An 18304-nucleotide genomic window follows, 5' to 3' on the forward strand; every position below is an offset into this window, starting at 1 on the left:
GAAAGTGTTCTGATATGCCCTCCGGCCATGTACTATCACTGAAAAAGGCACTGTGCTTAATCTTAGATCCCTGCATTAAAAAAAGAAGCAGAGGACGCAGGTGAAGGAGGTGATTCCTCAGCTCCCCCTACTCTTCTGCGGAAGGAAAGAAAGCTGGAGTTGCTTGTCCACACTCAGGCTACTTTCTTTCCAGATGAATGAATTCAGGATACTTTTCAACAACAAATCTGCTTTAGAGATAGAAATTATATTGGGGGATGAAAATTTCACTCAGGTTATCATATAGAAATAGTGTTTAACTTTGCTGCAAATACTACTTTAGTCTTGAGCATACTCTGTAGCCTTTGTGGGAATATAACAAAGGACAGCAACCGAAAGACCTCTCCTATGTTTGAAAACCAATCACAATGAACCTGTGTTTGCTAAATAAGATCTGTGACTTATGAAATATTCTGTTTATACAGATTGAATAAATATTCACACAATGGAATACAATGTAACTCTTTTCCCTGTGAAAGTGTATAGCTATTAAGAAGCAAAAATAGAATTTGAATATTATCATTTTGTACCCCTGAAAAATAAAGGATCCGGATGATGATCATGAGTGGCTGCTAACATCCCAAAAAAAGAAACAACCAGACATTCCATGCCTCCTATGGAAGTCCATGAAACAGTTATGAAAAGAGCAAAATCCAAGCTATGGGAAACTGCACAGTAGAAAATGTTTAGTAACTGTGTAGTAGAAAAGACCTGATTTTCTTCAACAGACAAATTGCAAAGAAAAACAGAGAGAGGAAAATCAAAATATTAAAAGATGCTAAAGATTCAAATCACTCAGATATAAACATCTTGGAAACAAGTAGTGATGATGGTTGCACAACATTGTGATTATAATTAATGCCACTTAATTGTACATTTAAATGGTTTAAATTGCAAATTTTGTTATATATATCCACAAAAAATTTGTTTTAAGATTCAAATCACCCAAAACAATTATTTGGATCCTATTGAATGCACTGTAAAAAACAAACAAACAAAAAACTAAACAGAACTAAACAATTGGGGAAATTTAAATATAGTCAGAGATATCCGGTACTACTAAGGAATGGTCACCTTTTTTTTAGATGTCATCATAATATTACAAAGGATTTTTTGTTGTGGTAGGAACATATGAAGTGAAATCTTTCCTCTTAGCAAAATTTTAAGTGTGCAATATAATATTGTTAACAATGGGCAAAATGTTATATAGCAGGTCTCTAGAACTTACCTTTATTTTAAAGAGGTCTCATCTTTTAGAAATGCATATTGAAATACGTCTGGATAAATGATATATGTTGGATCTAGGGTTTGTACCTTAATTACAACCTAATAAATTACCCACTTAGTATTTTATGGAGACTGGCAGAATATTCAAGACTCTTGAGTCAGAGACAAGGGACTTTATTACTCATGACACAACAAGTCACCCAAACCTTAGCATATTTGTGTTAGTTTCACGTGCTCTCAGGTGCCACAGGGTAACAGAGATGGGTCTAGAGGAGGCCTGCACATGCAGTGTTTTGCTTCACAGTAGAGTAGCACTGAGTTTTGGGAACCCACTAATTTTATAGCAAGCAGTAAGCAAAGCTGCTCTTTAACTGAGCTAGGGATAGAATGTGGGGGGTAGGGTGGGAAAGAGAACTCATTTCTTAAGGTTACCAGTATATAATCAACCCTGAAAAATGGGCCCTGGTAAAAGAACTGTAATCTTGGCCCACCCAGAAAGATCTGTAGGAACAAAAGAGGCCAAGAAACGAGTGTCTCTTCCAACAATATCATGGCATGGATTTGCTTCAAAACACCACTGAGAGGAGAGGGTGTACGTCAGTCAGTGGGCATACAGGTGAAACAATTTTGCCCATGAATCAATACTTGTTGAAGCTGGGTTATGAGTACATGAGGTTCACTATACTAGTTACTCTTCTTTTCTATATATTTGAAATTTTCCATAATAAAAGTTTTTAAAAATCTTATTACTAAAGAGTTATCATATATAATATGTGTGAATTCTAATATTTTGATAGAATACTCAAAATATAAATATTCACTATTTAAAATTTATGGAATATTTTTTCCATCCATTAATACTAAGAATTTACTTCAAGCAAATGCAGTTACTCGTGATGGGAAGTAATTTTATTACAGATATATGAAAGGTCTGTTTTATAAAGAGTTGTAGCCAATTTATTATATGTGTCCATCCTGTCCTTGGGGAAATTAATCTCTCTTCATGGAAATCAAAAGCAGAGTCTGGGTTCTTCAATATATTTGCTAAATAAGCACAAGATTTCATAAGCCATAAGAAGTAATCTCCCTGGAAAAGGTAATAGTTCACTTAACATGACTGGATGCCATTTTGAAAAAACCAGAATGCTTTTAGGCTGTGCATATTTGTTTTTTAAAAAAATACATTTCTAATATATTTCACCACTACTACTTTGGCTCATTCCCTAATAGGTAATTTTATTTTGCAAGCTAGTTAAAAATTTTGACTGATTATTCAATTCAATTCAATTATTCTTTCTTTCATTCTGCTAAAAAGTTATACTCATCAAATAAAATATAAAAGCAAGGGTTTCAAACACCTTGTTACTATAAATTTTTTTTAATCACCTCTTGTCTTAGTCAGTTTGGGCTGCTACAACAAAATGCCATAGATTGTGTAGCTTATAAACAAAAGAAACATATTTCTTACAGTTCTAGAGGCTGGAAATCCAAGATCCAGATTCCAGCACAGCCAACTTCTAGTGAGAGCCTTCTTCTAGGTTGAGGACTGCTGACTTCTCATTGTGTCCTCCTGTGGCAAAAAGCAAAGCCAGACCAAACTCTTGTGTCTCTTCTTAGAAAAGCACCAATCCCATCTAGGAGGGTACTATTTTCATGACCTGATCACCTCCCAGAGGGTCCACCCACTAATGCGATTACATTGGGGGTTAATTTCAACATTTGAACTTAGCAAAGGGATGCAAACATTTAGTCCATAATACCTTCATCAGCCCATTTGCTGTCAGTCCCCTCCCAACATTCCTCAGTTCTTTGATGTCTAATGAAGTATTCAGCAATTTTAGATGCCCTTCTGTGTCTTTGGTGGGGTGGGGAGGGCAGGAAATAGCCAGATTTCTGTACTTTTTTTCCTCCCACAGTTGCATTCCTATATAGGAAACAGCAAATTTCACATCGAAGAGGATGAGGGAGTTCCAGAAAAGATGATAAACCAGCTGTTACAAGAACTTAAAAATCCTGTTTTTTAACTGTACTTCTTCTTAACCATCTCTGTCCTAAGAGCACGTCTTGGGAAGCACAAAAAGAAAAAGCACATGTCTCCCTTCTGATATTCAGCAACCACTGCAAAGCTGCACGGGAGCCCTCATCATGGATTCTGCCATCCCACCATTCTTACAAAGATGGTTCTTCATTAGGTACCTGAACATCACTATTGAAGCCACACCTGTGCTACTGATGTGTGGCTCTGGGGGATGTGGGCTACAAGGGGTCCAGGCATTTGTGTCAAGGGAGAGAGGCCTCCAAGCATAGCAAAATGTATAATGCATTCTGTTTAAAGTAAAAATTACCTGGGAAAACTCTCCTTCAAACAAATGCTCCAAAGTCCATTTATAACCAGACCAAAAGTACTCAAGAGTGAGCTCTGAAACAAGGAGAAGAACAAGAAGGAGAACAAGGGAGAAGATGCAACCCAAGTCTACTGGCTAGCTACTCACCAGCCATGGCAAGAACAGAGGTGGGATAATTACCTTTCCCACCATACTAGGCACCCATCTTTTAAGCTAATTCCAGCCACCCAAGGGAAAAAACAACACTGACTCACCCATATAGTTCACTGCTGACCAGCCTCTACCTTGGATCACAGAAAAAGAAGAACAATTTTTATTGTATTCCGGGTGGAAGAGAAGGGACATTACAGAATATGCTTTGGATTTATTCTCTCTACTCACACTGCCAGGAAAGATGAATGCCACTGGGATAGCACCTGGCAGATGGTCACCCATCTTTGGCTCATGGCCCCTTCCCTTTTCCCACCACTTCCTCCTACTGAAATCATTCTGCAGTCTCCTGAATTAGGACTCTGAGTTTTGCCTTTCCCAGATAAGCAAACTCACCACAAAGAGTTTTGTCCACTTGTGAGAATCTCAATATTCAGAAGTCTCACTGACCCCACTCTATGGATGGATGTCCCTCCCTGTCCTGGGGACCAGGCTGAGACACGCCATCCTTTGTTCTACCTCTTGACTCTAAATTCCTTAGGACACCAGCCCACCCGTTCTAAATCCAGCCTACCTCCTTCCTGAGCACTTCCCGTTAACTGTAGGATATCCATTCTTTCTTCTAAATTGTTCCATCTTCCTATCTTGGTTACCTCAAGCAGTCTCCCACTAACTGTCCCAATGTCCTGAGGAAATATCTCCAGGGAGACAGGATCAGAATCTCCTCTTCCGTCTAGAAAACAGGCCTCTACACACACACACACACACACACACACACGCACGCGCGCATTAGGATGCAGAATCTATGAGCTATATTTATCATGTGGCTCTGAAATAGTCTTCCGTGTCTGCAAACCATTCTGCTGCTTCTCTCTACTTATCTGGGTCCTCAAACTGTTTTAAGCATTTCTAAGACTTTATTCCATACTGTTGTAGAGTTATTTGATGAATTCAACCAGACACACTATGCAGAATCTATGAGGCAAAGTTTCTGTGTATGTTGTACATCAGAAGCCCTTTTCTTCCCTAAGGTAGGTTGTGCCACCAGCTGCCTTGAATCAAACTAGCAATGCCCACTGTTCTCTGAACACTGCAAAGTGTTCTGTGGGGACTTGAAATTTCCATGCTTTCTCTATGGGCTAGGCAGATATCATGGTTAACTGTCAACGTGTTTTTTGACGTCATACGACTAATCCAACCAGTTCTATGAAGAAAGCACAGTATTTGCTGGAGTTATGTCAAATACAGTGATGTACTTTGCCTTAATAACAGAATAGAACTGCTGCAGTGTTTTTTTCACCTACATGACAGAAATTACAAGTGTTTACATAAAGCATTGGTACAGTTGATAAATGATCACTGAAAACAGTTCTGCTGATGTTTTAAAGACTCCAATTGTAGACTTCTCTTGAAAAAAGGCAACATTTTCTTTTCAGATACACATTTAGGTCCCCAGACACTGAATAAATAGAAATAACTTCATTCAAACATCAGAAAGCAATTTTGTCCATGTTAGGTTTTGTTGTTGTTTTTGTTTTTGTGTTTGTTTTTGTTTTAATAAATTATATGATGATCAGCTGGTTGGTTCAGGGTCTCATGAGACTGGAATTACTATGGTAGTCTAACAGGTTTAGAACCTTTTAACACTCGGCTTTTCTTAAAACTGCTGGTTCTTAGTATTTTATATTAACACCAATGGTTTGCCACTAAAACCACTCATTTAACTGAGCAAGAAAATAAAGGGTCACAACATAAGAATCAGAATGAATCTGCCAACATCTGATTGTTAGGCCGTACCTAAGAGATACAGCAGCCACTCCAAAGGACAAATCCTTAAAAGACTACTGCCTTTTTAGTCCTGGGAGCCTATGACAAAAGTCCTTATTTCTGGCCTGATGAATGTTCCCATGCCAGAGGCAAAAACTATCATTATTCACCAGCTTTTGTCTACATTCACCAGCACTTAAGCAAATGATATTCACAGAATACATTCTAAGCATTGTTTCCCTTGTGGAGAGTTTTCCAAAGTGAACGGTCTCATTGGGTTACTTCTTATGAGTCTTATTTCTGAAATATTTAATTCAAAATCAGAGCTATGTTTTAAAATTTAGGATAAGGAGGGATGCCTGGGTGGCTCAATCAGTTAAGATTCTGCCCCTTGATTTTGGCTCAGGTCATGATATCAACACTCTGTGCTGGGAATGGAGCCTGCTTGAGATTCTTCCTCTCTGCCCCTACACCCTGCTTGTGCATTCTCTCTCTCTCTCTCTCTCTCTCAAATAAATAAATATATAAAAATTTAAGATAAAGAATAACAATAAAATGTAAGAATTCTTGTGAAGAGTCAAATGCTTTTTATGAACATGAAAATCTTTTATTTAAAAATAGTAATTTGCTGTAATTAACTTGTTTTGGGATGGTGTGTCAATTTGGATGCTCTATGATGCAATTGCTGTACCTCTCTGTCCCCAAATGCTGACTCCTCTTGCTGAATTCAGATCACAGAGGGACTGAAGAAGGCCAGGAGCACTACCAGTAAATGATTTTAACCAAGGACAGCAAAACACACATCAGGTTTCATTTCTTGAAATTAGAAGACTTTCATTGTACACACAATGTTTTTAATAATACCTTAATGTCAAAGTTCAAGAACAAGATAATATAAAGTATGCTTAAACGTTTCCTGTTGTGGGGTGCCTGGGTGGCTCAGTGGGTTAAAGCCTCTGCCTTCAGCTCAGGTCATGATCCCAGGGTCCTGGGATCAAGCCCCGCATCAGGCTCTCTGCTCAGCGGGGAGCCTGCTTCCCTTCCTCTCTCTCTGTCTGCCTCTCTGCATACTTGTGATCTCTGTCAAATAAGTAAATAAAATCCTTAAAAAAATTTTTAAAAAAATGTTTCCTGTTGTTTCAAGAACTTTGTTTTTCCTTGTATACAATGGACGGAGTTGCCCTCATTAAACTGAAATGCTTGTATGAGATTTAATACTGCTGACCTCTCAAAAAAAAAAAAAGTCGATTACACTCTCTAAGCTAAAAAAATATTTTAAAAATGTTTTTGACTCTGATTTATCTCTTTCTTGGGTAACCAATGATCGTGTCCCTGTTGTTCCAAGCTGTTCCAGTGACAGCAGTTTGGCCCTTATTTAGAATGGACAGGTAGAACAAGTAAAGTAACCATGAAAATTAGTGCAAAGTGCCTGCTGTCCAAGAGGTGGCAGATGGGGTAAGAGAGGGTCACGTGAATACAGGAACAATGCCTTCCCTGTTCACGCTCACATCCAGTCAGTGCTTCCTGGAAGCCACAGCTCTTGGGGGAGACTGGAGACCACTAAGGACACTGCAGCCTAGGGCTGGAGAACACCTGTGCATAGCCCACCTGGCTCTGACAGACTCACCCAGCATATCTTAGTCAATTCTCAAAACTGAAAATAACTTTCCTTCCTTATTCCAAAAGTAATGCATGTTAGTCATGCAAAATGCAGAAATTTAAAATTAACCCCCATCCCCAAATGGGAGTTGGGAGAGAGTAGTCCTTAATGATCCCCCTCCCTCCCCAGCATGCTTCTCCACTCACCGCCCCCCGACTCCCACTTCTTGGTTAACATTTTGGTGTATATTCAAAGTTTACTCACTCCTCTCCCAATGACTCTAGGATCTTACTGTAAATATTCTTTCGATTTTCTTTACATATTATTATTTATATTCATCTTTCATTTCTCACAGAACCTAACACAATCCTGCCTGAGTAGGTACTCAGTAAAAGGATAAATAAGTGAATGTCCAAACCTGCTCCTTTTTTTTTCCCATATGCTACTGGAAATAAACAGTAACTCCTCCACCATTTCTGTTCCCATGTCCCTGCCAAAAGAATACCAGGTATTGGCATTTGTTAGAAACCATTGAGAAACCACAGTATTTAAAAACTCCCTCAGAAAATCTCTCCTTAAAAGGAGTACTTCACAAGTGGAGAAGCCCTTAATTGGGAGCTAGAAGGTCTGAGTTTGAATTCCAGCTGGTTCATTGTATTTCTCCTTTTACTTCTCTTATTTATTTAAAATATTTATTTATTTGTTTATTTGACAGACAGAGATCACAAGTAGGCAGAAAGGCAGGCAGACAGAGGGGAAGGGAAGCAGGCTCCCCGCTGAGGAGAGAACCCGATGCAGGGCTCAATCCCAGGACCCTGAGATCATGACCTGAGCCGAAGGCAGCGGCTTAACCCACTGAGCCACCCAGGCGCCCCTCCTTTTACTTCTTTTAAACCTCCATCTTCTAATCTGTGAAATGAAGACACTGACCTTTAGGATCCCCAACAGTTAACAGCCCATGATCTATGGATCACCTATTTGTGTTTTTATGCAAGCATACACACACATATATGTGTATATATAGGCTTTATATTTTAGTGAAGAAAGGGTCCAGAAACTAACCTTTGTGGTACTAGTATGATAGATTCTGGTTTACTTATTTTCTAAAAACTGAAAACCTTTTTTAAAAAATATCTTATTTATTTGAGAAAGATAGAGTGAATGAAAACAAAAAAACGGGGTGGGGGAGGGAAGGGGCTGAGGGAGAGGCAGACTCCTGCTAAGCAGGGAGCCTGAAGTGGGGACTCTGTCCTAGAGGAGCTCCGGGATCATGACCTGAGCCAAAGGCAGACACTTAATCAATTGAGCCATGCAGGTGTCCCTAAAAACTAAAAATCTTATAGGAAATTGAGGTGGTTGTGAGTTTTACCCCATGTTGGGGGTAGAGTTTACTCAAAACAACAAAACTACTTTCCATGGCTAAGTTGGGAAAACTGAAAGCATGACAACCAACAAAGGAAAACAGAACAATAAAAACATCTATGTGTGTGCCTTTTAGTAATTTTTAGTCCAATTCTCAGATGTATGTTGTAATTTCATCTGAGTCACCCTCTCTTGTTTCATGGCTTTACATTCTGTTGTGTCATTTCTGAAATACCTGCCTCCCCTCACCCCATTCCCAAGGTTACAAGCAGAGAATAGCTCTTCACCGATCTGTGAGTGATGAGCTGTTTGATAAAGGAACTTAACAACTGAAGCAAAGAAATCCTAATACCAAAACAGGTTGAGACAGGAAAATGATTAAATCATTGACTAAATGATCAGTGTCTGGGTAAAAAGAGTAGGAACCACCACCGTGTACTCTTTCTGGCCCATCAAGCTTAGAGTCACTTTAAAACCCCACACTCATTAGTGGAGAGCATTTATGAAATGAGTTGTTTCCAACATGATCTGGGCTAGGCTGAGGTTCCTTTATACCTTTGCCTCTTCATCTGCTTAAGTGGAAGGTTGATGAAGCATGCTTGGGCAGGGGTGTGGTGGGACTGGGGAGAACCACCCTGGGAAAACCCTGCTCCTGGAAGTTTATCTACTCAAGGGCACCAAGCCTTTGGAACGCACCACCTTCAGTGTCTGCTTTTTCCAAATGACCAGTCAGAACAGATTTGTCCATTCCCAATCTGACTGAAATGCAACCAAGTCTTATGCATTTCCTCTAGCTTGGGACAATTGGCTCCTCTGCTCATAGCACCTAGTGCCAGGCCTGGTCCAAAGTGTTGTCTTTGATTCCTGTCTAGGCCAGGTCTTGCTTATCCAGTTATCACTAATGTGGCCACCAAACAGGATGTGGATTTAACACCTGGGCCCTTCTGTTCCTGCAGCCCTTCTGTTCCTGCGGTTCTAGCACTGGGGGGGCCAGTGCTGCTTCCAGTGGGGTAGGAAAGCAGTCTTCTGTCTTCTATCTTCAGCTAGAGGTGCTGCTGCTACTGCTGCTGCTCCTCCTCCTACTACTTCTTTTGTTTTTCAAATTTGAAATTTTAAAAAATAATTATTTATTTAGAGAGAGAGTGTGTGCCTACAGGGGAAGAAGGGACAGAGGGAGAAGGAGAGATAGACTCTCAAGCAGACTCTCCACTGAGCATGGAGCCCACTGTAGAACTTGATCTCATGACTCTGAGATCATGACCTGAGCCAAAAACAAGAGTTGGATGCTTAACTGACTGAGCCACCCAGGCACGCCTGAGTTTGAATTTTATGGTTAAAAAAAAAATTAGTGCACGAGGTCAGGTTGCTCAAGAAGGTATACAGTGAAAAACCGCTGCTCCAGTCCCACCTTCCAGCTACTGATCAGCCTCCCATAACAAGCAAACATGTACATATATTTTTTACCCCCTTTTTATGAAAGCATTAAAATACTGCACTTGGCTTTTTTTTTAATGTAATAGAATATTACACTGTTGCCAGCCATGCATGAGTGCCTGTTGCCCCAGACTCTTGCCAACAGTTTCATCAAAACTTCTGATCTTTGCTAATGCAATAGGTAAAAAATATCAGTAGAGTTTTCACTGGTAATATTTACCCTATAGGAAGTAGCAAAAATGTCTGCTTGAGGAACCTGTTCATTCTCTACATCCTGAAAAGGAGGAAAGGTGGATCCCAGTGTTCATTCATCAAGCCAGTCTGCCCACCAGCATCCATTGTTGCCTTACTCTTGATACTCTTCCTAGAGAGCTCTTTGCCTGTGCCCTCAATCTAGTAGCAGCTGGAATCTACCTTATGCTTAAACCTGAAGGGCCAAGGGCTAGAACTGTGTCTAGAACCCCAACTGAGAGACCTGAATGGAGAGGGCCACCTAGCAAGAGCTATGATCTTCAACCAAGAACACAGCAAGACCACTGTCTCCCAGCAGGGACGGGAACTGGCAGACTAAGCAAGCTGACCCTCTCTACCCTCCCTCCAATCTCCTGCCAGCACTCTCCACTGGCTGAATGTACCCAGAAACCTGAGTGGGAGGGAGATCACTGATTAGCCTCCTGATCACAAAGTAATGGGGAAGGATGGAAAATGGACCTAGGAAAACAAGAGAAGACACCCAGCATGCTCACAAAATGGTCAACCTCATGTTCCTTTGGAACCTGTACCTCAGATACTTTACTTCATCTCTGGAGTTTTTCAAGCTACTGAAAGATAAAGGTTTTCAGTCATGACTGTCCTTGCCTTAACCCATGTTAGATTTTTCTGGTAGATGGGCACTCAGCAGCATAGTAGCCATAATTAATTGCCTCTGGGTTACTTATATATTTTTTGAAGTTCATCATTCAGATCTTGGACTAGCACAATTAAAGTCATATAGAAGAAAAAGATCTGAATAAGGATGACACAATTACTATTATTCATTTGCAACAGGAAGACAGTGTTTCATGAAGATCTCCTTATTTCATGGGTTGGAAATGGCTCATGTGTGTGCTCTGAAGACCAAGCAGATGAGGCCAAATTATTGTTTTAACCCTAGATCTTGGTGCCTCATTATCTTAAGACAACAGTTAAAATGAAGGGTTGTCTTTGAGGTGAGAGGTCCAAATGTCGGTCTTACAAAGTGAGAAGGAGAATTCTTCCTGTGGGTGATGCTCAGAAGCGGAGTATAGGACCCCAATGATCTAAAACCTCCCCCCTCTCTGAAGCTCTGTTACTGGGTCTGACTTCCCTGACCAGGCCCCCTCTTCTCTTCTAAGGTGCTCCTATTGCGCTCATGCCCCACATTGTTCCTTCCAAAATTCTGGCTCCTGGGAGGACCCTGCCAGTCCATCACCCATGTTGTATATGCTTTCCTAGAGTTCAATGTCTTTTTCTTGCAAAGAGGTCTGCCCTCGATGCAGATGAGTGGATGCAAACAGATTCATAATGAGAGATGTCCTCTAGGTTCTCCCCACAAAAATACATGGGCTCTCTTTCACAATCTGACTGCACACATAGTACAAAGGCAGTAGTTCTTATGGGATGGAATAGAGAACATAGTACCCAACTGTCACTGTGTTATCTCTCATTCTCAAACCATTCCTAAGTGACAGTCTCCAGAGAGTCAAGCCAAACTGACAACTAAATAACTAATTCACTATTCCCTACAGTAGTACCCCAATTAATAAATGTAGAAGGAATGATGGAAATAGAAAATATCTGTTTGGCAAATGTAATAGTAATAATTATTTCAGGCAGAGATAATTAATAGACCCTAAAATAAGCAGGCAAAAGTATGATGAAAAGCAAAATATTTATATACTTTCAAAGTATCACCTCACTCAGGACCCCTGGGTGGTTCAGTCAGTGAAGTGTCTGCCTTTGGCTCAGGTCATGATCTCAGGGTGCTGACCTACATCGGGCTCCTTGTCAGCAGGCAGCCTGTTTCTTCCTTTGCCTGCCACTCCCATTACTTGTGTGCTCGATCTCTCTCTCTCTCTGGCAAATAGATAAATAAAATCTTTTTTAAAAATAACAACAGCAGGGGCACCTGCCTTCAGCTCAGGTCATGATCCCAGGCTTCTGGGATGGAGCCCCATGTCAGGCTCTCTGCTTGGCGGGGAGCCTGCTTCCCATCCCCTCTCTCTGCCTGCTTCTCTGCCTACTTGTGATCTGTCTGTCAAATAAATAAATAAAATCTTTTAAAAAATAAAAAAAATAAAAATAACACAACAAAGTATCACCTCATTAAATGCTTATTAATTTCAAAAGGAAGACTATAACTTTTCAGTAGTGAAATGAAAGCTGGCAGATATCACCTTAACTAATGAGCATCACCAGTGATGGGAACACATCAACTACATTCCTCCTGATAGGATGCCTTGAGAGGCACAATGTCACTTCTGTGACATTCTTGCTCAAAATGTGTAACCTGAATGTAATCATGCGGAAATAATCAGACAAACCCAAACTGAGCAAGATTCTAACTGACTAGTTCTCTTCAAAGATTCAAAGTCATGAAAGACAAAGAAAAACTGAAGTGTTTTTTTTTGGTTTTTTTTTGTTTTTTTTTTAAAGATTAAAGACTAATGAACCATGAAAGCTAAATGCAGTGCAGGATCTTGGACTGGATCCTGAGCAGAAAAAAGATACATTAGTAGGACATGACAAAATCTGAATAAGGTCTGTGGATTACTGGGTAGTATTCTGTCAAATTAATTTCCTGCTTTGAAATGGTACTGTGGAAAAAAAAAAGAAAGAAAATGGTACTGTGGTTACATAAAATACTGACATTTGTAAGTTGGATGAAGAGCATATGGTAATTCTTCATATTCTTTTTTGGTAACTTTTTCATAAGTCTGAAAGTATTTCAAAATGGTTAGTTAAAAAAAGTTTTAAATACATTTAAAAAACTATGGCTGAGCAAAATTTACTTATTACAATATTGGTTTTTGGACAAAATAAAAATATACATATTAATTAAAAGAAATAACTTCACTCTTGAATTTAAGACTAGACAAGCAACCTTCTCCTTTGATTAGTCAGGTGTGAAGTTATTCAGGCATTTCTAAAAAGCATGCTCTAAGCTTTTAGCAAGTCATCAAAAGACATTATTACCAAAACTGGAATATCAGAATAGCAATTGTATGTGAAAATTTTTAGGTGACTCGGGTCTGTCCTTCTAACGATATGAATAGACCTTTGCTGGGAAGTGTTTTATTATGACAATAGAATTCTAAATAAACTGACCTTCAGATCAGCAATTCCTCGGTGGAAACTGGATAGAAGAGGAAAGTTTTCCAGTTGGCAGATAAAAAAATCAAGAACGCTCCCCTGCAAATCCCTTCCCTTAAACATATAGCTTAGGAAAGTAACCCAGTACTCCTTTGCTCTTTGCCTTACCACTTCAAATGCAGTGAGCTCTTTTGTGGGGCAAGGGAGAAGCTGCATAACTTATAAGCAGCCTGTAGAAAGAAAGATAACAATAACTGGAGCCAGGGGAAGCAAAATATCTTACATGTCACATAGGAATAGAAAATGTTATATCTTCATAATTGCTTACATAGATATACAAGGAAAAATAATTGAATAGTTTGTAGCTTTAATTCGGGGGTAGACACATAATTACCACAGCCTCCACCAAGTTATTTAGATAACTACCCAAAAGTTAAAATATCCAATCTATAAGATTTACTTGGTCTATTGTACTTTTTATTTCAGAGAAATCAGCATTATTGAACTGCTAGTCAAGCACAAGAGTTGTCAGAAAATTATCTGAGGCCAACATAAGGAAGGAAAAAGTTAGGATTTTTCTCACAATGTCCAGGCTCTCCTGGTCTAGAAGCCCTGGTTTTCTTGGCCTGCCTCACTTCCATTCCATGAATTCTGTGCCAGGTGGACCTCTGTTCTTCATGGCCAATCCTCTCCTCTCTTCCCGTCTTCACAGATGTTGGGTTTGCACAAAAAACAAGTTTTAAGTATATTAATAACCTCTGGGGTTTAGCTGCCTTTTCATGTCAAAAAGGCTTCAATCTGAGGCATTTAGCTTTGCCAAGCCCTGTATTTCCTCTCAGATTGCTGGGTTGAAGATAGGTTGAGAGGATAGATTCTCACATGTCTCTTCTCAGATGAGACTACACTCACAGGAAACCAGGCAAAATGGCTGATAGATTTCTCTCTTCTTGCATGGGAAAGTGCCTCCTTAACCTGGACTAGGGGAGCTTCTTATTAAACTGATTTCCTTTTAAATATCAAGAGGACTATAGAGATAATAGAAGCCTTGGGATATAATGAAGAGTCCCCCACATAATTTTGTGTGCCTTATAAGAATATTCTTATTTATTAAAGCTCCAGAGAATAACCTGTCAGTCTCATCATTTGTCACCTACTCCATTGACATCTATTTGCTCTGAACCAGACACTGGACTAGACATTGAGTGTTTCAGTTTGGTAGAAAGAAAAACAACAAATTATAATGTAAGTTTGTATACTATAGCAGTGAGTCCACAAAATGTTATAAGGGTCAGAGAAAGACACAATTGAGTCTGCTGAAGAAAGAATTCAGGGATGGTTTCACTGTGAAGGTGGTGTGTTAACTGGCCCTTGAAGGAGATGGTAAATGGGAAGGGGAAAGAAATGGGAAACATGTGAGTATGAAAGTGCACATGGCAGGATGGGGGAGTAGGAGGAGAAATGTAATCTTGGTAAGAGCAGAAAAATGTTTACCTTTCTTACCCAGAAGGCTGACCTATAGCCAGCACAGTTTTGATAAGGATCAAATACATGCTGGTTGCTACGTTCTTAACGGGTCTCATGACTGCCTGTAAATCATACCGATAGCCAAAACGAAACTGAATGACAAGTACCAGAGAAATCTTGCAAAAGTAGTTTCATGAATAGAAGTTCAAAGAAGACATTTATGATCTAATTTTCTTGCATGTTCTCTCCCGCCTTGAGCGCGAAACATGTAACCATCAGCTCCATACAGCAAAAGTGCAGCCCTTTCTGCCCATGAGTCTTGTCTCCTTGCGGTTTAACTAAATTTACTAAGTTGTACCCTAAAACGTCTCAAGATTTCTTTCCTGGTCATTGTACCCCACCACCCCACAACTGTCTCACAGTATCAAAGATGAAGGAGGAAAGGTAGACATGTACTACGTGATTCTAAGGAAGAAGGTGATGCTTGGATGTGGTCAACTAGCACACAGCAGAAGATGGAAAGCTAAAGTGTTCATTTCCTGACTCCCTTACAGTTAGAGTTCTGGTTCTAATCCGATGCACTGGCAGGGTATCAGGACCAAAGTAATGGGGAGGCCATCTTCCTGGTGCTCCTGGCAAGCAAGTCATGGAGACACAGGGTTTTTCCACATTTTTGCTCCAGTGTGCATTCTTCAGTGTGGGAGTTAAGAGGCAGTTGTGACAGTGTGGGCAACAGCTTCTGATTCTGGCTTCCTAGTGGTTGGGTCACAGTTATCCTAGGAGTTTCTTGAACTTAGTGTTCCTAATTCTAGATTTCTGTCTCCCCAAGGGTAGAGATTTCCCTCACTGGTTTATGCTGCAGGGTTCTGGCAGTCATTCAGGCAGCCTCAGACTTGAATCTGCAATCTTTCAAGAATTTTGGAAACATCTAATTATGCTAATTAAGTTCCTTTCTTATTAAAATACCTAGATTAGTTCATCTTTTACACACTGAACCCTGATTAATAGGGTAAAGGAAATCGTGAGTAACTGTTATTGGAATGAGATTGGTACTGCTAACATTTGTCCTTGAAATGACAAAAAAAAATTACCATTTCAGTTAAAAAGACAAAGTGATTCTTACTTTATTTTTTTATATATTTTTAAGATTTTTATTTATTTGAGAGAGAGAGGATGGATGTTGGGAAGAGCAGAGGGGGAGGGAAAGGGACAAGCCGACTCTATGTTGAGGGCTTAGACTGATGGGGGGCTCAATCTTATGACCCTGAGATCATGAATGGAGCCAAAACCCAGATTCAGACCCTTAATCAACTGAGCCACCCAGGTGCCTCAACAAAGTGATTTTTAAATATTAAACATAAAAATATACATTTTTTAAAAATAGTGGATATATATATATATATATATAGCACTTTTTCAAGACAAAATATCTGTGCTTGTTTTTCAAGAATACATGCTCAATGTCTTACTTATGCCATTTTTAATTTATGCTAGAAGTCTACAGAACCAACTTATTTTATTTTATTTATTTTTTTTTTTTTTGGTGCAAAATGGTGGTTTATTAAAGCACGGGGACAGGACCCGTGGGCAGGAAGAGCTGCTGCTGCCTGTTTTTTTGTTTTTTGTTTTTTGTTTTTTTTTGGTGCAAAATGGTGGTTTATTAAAGAACCAACTTATTTTAAATATTACATCGGGGTGCCTGAGTGGCTCAGCAGGATGAGCATCTGCCTTCAGCTCAGGTCATGATCCCAGGGTCCTGGGATTGAGTCCCCACATTGGGCTCCCTGCTCCATGGGGAATCTGCTTCTCCTTCTGCCTCTGGTGCTCTCTCTACTTGTGTTCTCTCTCTTACTTAGTCTCTGTGTCAAATAAATAAATAAAATCTTTAAAAAAATATTAAATTTGAGAGGCAGGGTGGGGGGTCATTGGGGAAAGGGAGGAAAAAATGAAATAAGATGGGACAGGGGAGGGAGACAAACCATAAGAGACTCTGAATCTCAGAAAACAAACTGAGGGTTGCCTGAGGGGAGGAGGATGGTAGGGATAGGGTGGCTGGGTGATGGATGCTGGAGAGGGTATGTGCTATGGTGAGTGCTGTGTAAGACTGATGATTCACAGAAATGTACCCCTGAAACAAATAATACATGTAAAAAAATAATAATAATTTGGCTATTGGAAATAATGCTGCAATAAACATAGGGGAGCAATAAACTGAGGGTTGCCTGAGGGGAGGAGGATGGTAGGGATAGGGTGGCTGGGTGATGGATGCTGGAGAGGGCATGTGCTATGGTGAGTGCTGTGTAAGACTGATGATTCACAGAAATGTACCCCTGAAACAAATAATACATGTAAAAAAATAATAATAATTTGGCTATTGGAAATAATGCTGCAATAAACATAGGGGAGCATATAGCTTTTCAAAAAAATAAATATTAAGTCAATTTTTAAATAAAATGGGGCTCACTGTATTTTGTTTTATATTACATATATTTATATTAAATTTATTTTCTTTGTAATAACAACTTTAAGTCACTGACATTAACTACATATTTTTAAATGCCCTTATAAAAACCATGCCCTCAAAAGGCCTGTTCATTTATTTTGCGATACTTCTCTATAATTTCTTCCTTTTTGATTTAGTCATACATATATGTTTAACATATACAATGGACCCAAAGAAAGTGCTATTTAAAACAAAAATCTGAATGTACCAGTTTCCAGTTTACTTAAGTCTGATCAATGAGAATACTACTATATACTATTCCCTTCCAATTACTGAGATGGTAGAACCCAAGAAACTGAATTTTTCAAACCCCCATCTATTCATCAGTCCTCCCGCGACAGGATGCAAAGTGGAGAGCCCTTTGTTTAATAGAGCATGGTAATGAGTCTTTTAATCTATATGCCCAAAGGAATCCAGTAAAGAGGGAAGAACTCAATTCCTCTATTCTATGAATCAAGAGAAATCTAACTTTCAGAGGGAGCCCTAGGGAGAAGTGACAGACTTTAGCGGCAAAGAAAAGTTTTGCTTTGGCAAAAGAAAAAAAGAGGCAATGCTCCTCCTTTGGGAAAGAAAGAACAGTCGAATGACAGGCGTGAGATTGTAAATTCAAAAGGAAATCAGAGCAAGAAATGCCTAGGAGAAACTCCCAACTACCACTAAATATATAAATGGAGTGCTGGGGAGAGTGTTTGAGCTGTAAATTTGGCTTAAATGTGTGAACATTGGCTATCATGAATGCTGTACCAATGGGTTAGCCATAGGGTGGCGGAGTGGAAGACCGCTGGAGTGTAGCAGAGAGGGTAGAGTTGAGGCAAAGGATCAGGAGGCTCTTGCAACAATAGTCTAGGTTAGCAATGCTGAAGACCTGAGAAAGAAATGGCAGTAGGAATGATGAGGGAGGAAAGAATTCCAAACATCTCAGCTGCAGAATCAATTGAATCGGTAACCGATTAGCAAAGCATGGTTGGGATACCTCCAAGGTTCCTAATATGAGTAATTGCGTCAACAGTGATAAAACGATCAAAGATTTAAAATACAGCCAAAGGGGCAGGTTTTGTGAGAGAAATAGTGACTTTTCATTGG

Source organism: Mustela putorius, unplaced genomic scaffold, assembly GCF_011764305.1.
Source record: "Mustela putorius furo isolate JIRA1106 unplaced genomic scaffold, ASM1176430v1.1 tig00003834_pilon_pilon_pilon, whole genome shotgun sequence".
Lineage (NCBI taxonomy): Eukaryota > Metazoa > Chordata > Mammalia > Carnivora > Mustelidae > Mustela > Mustela putorius.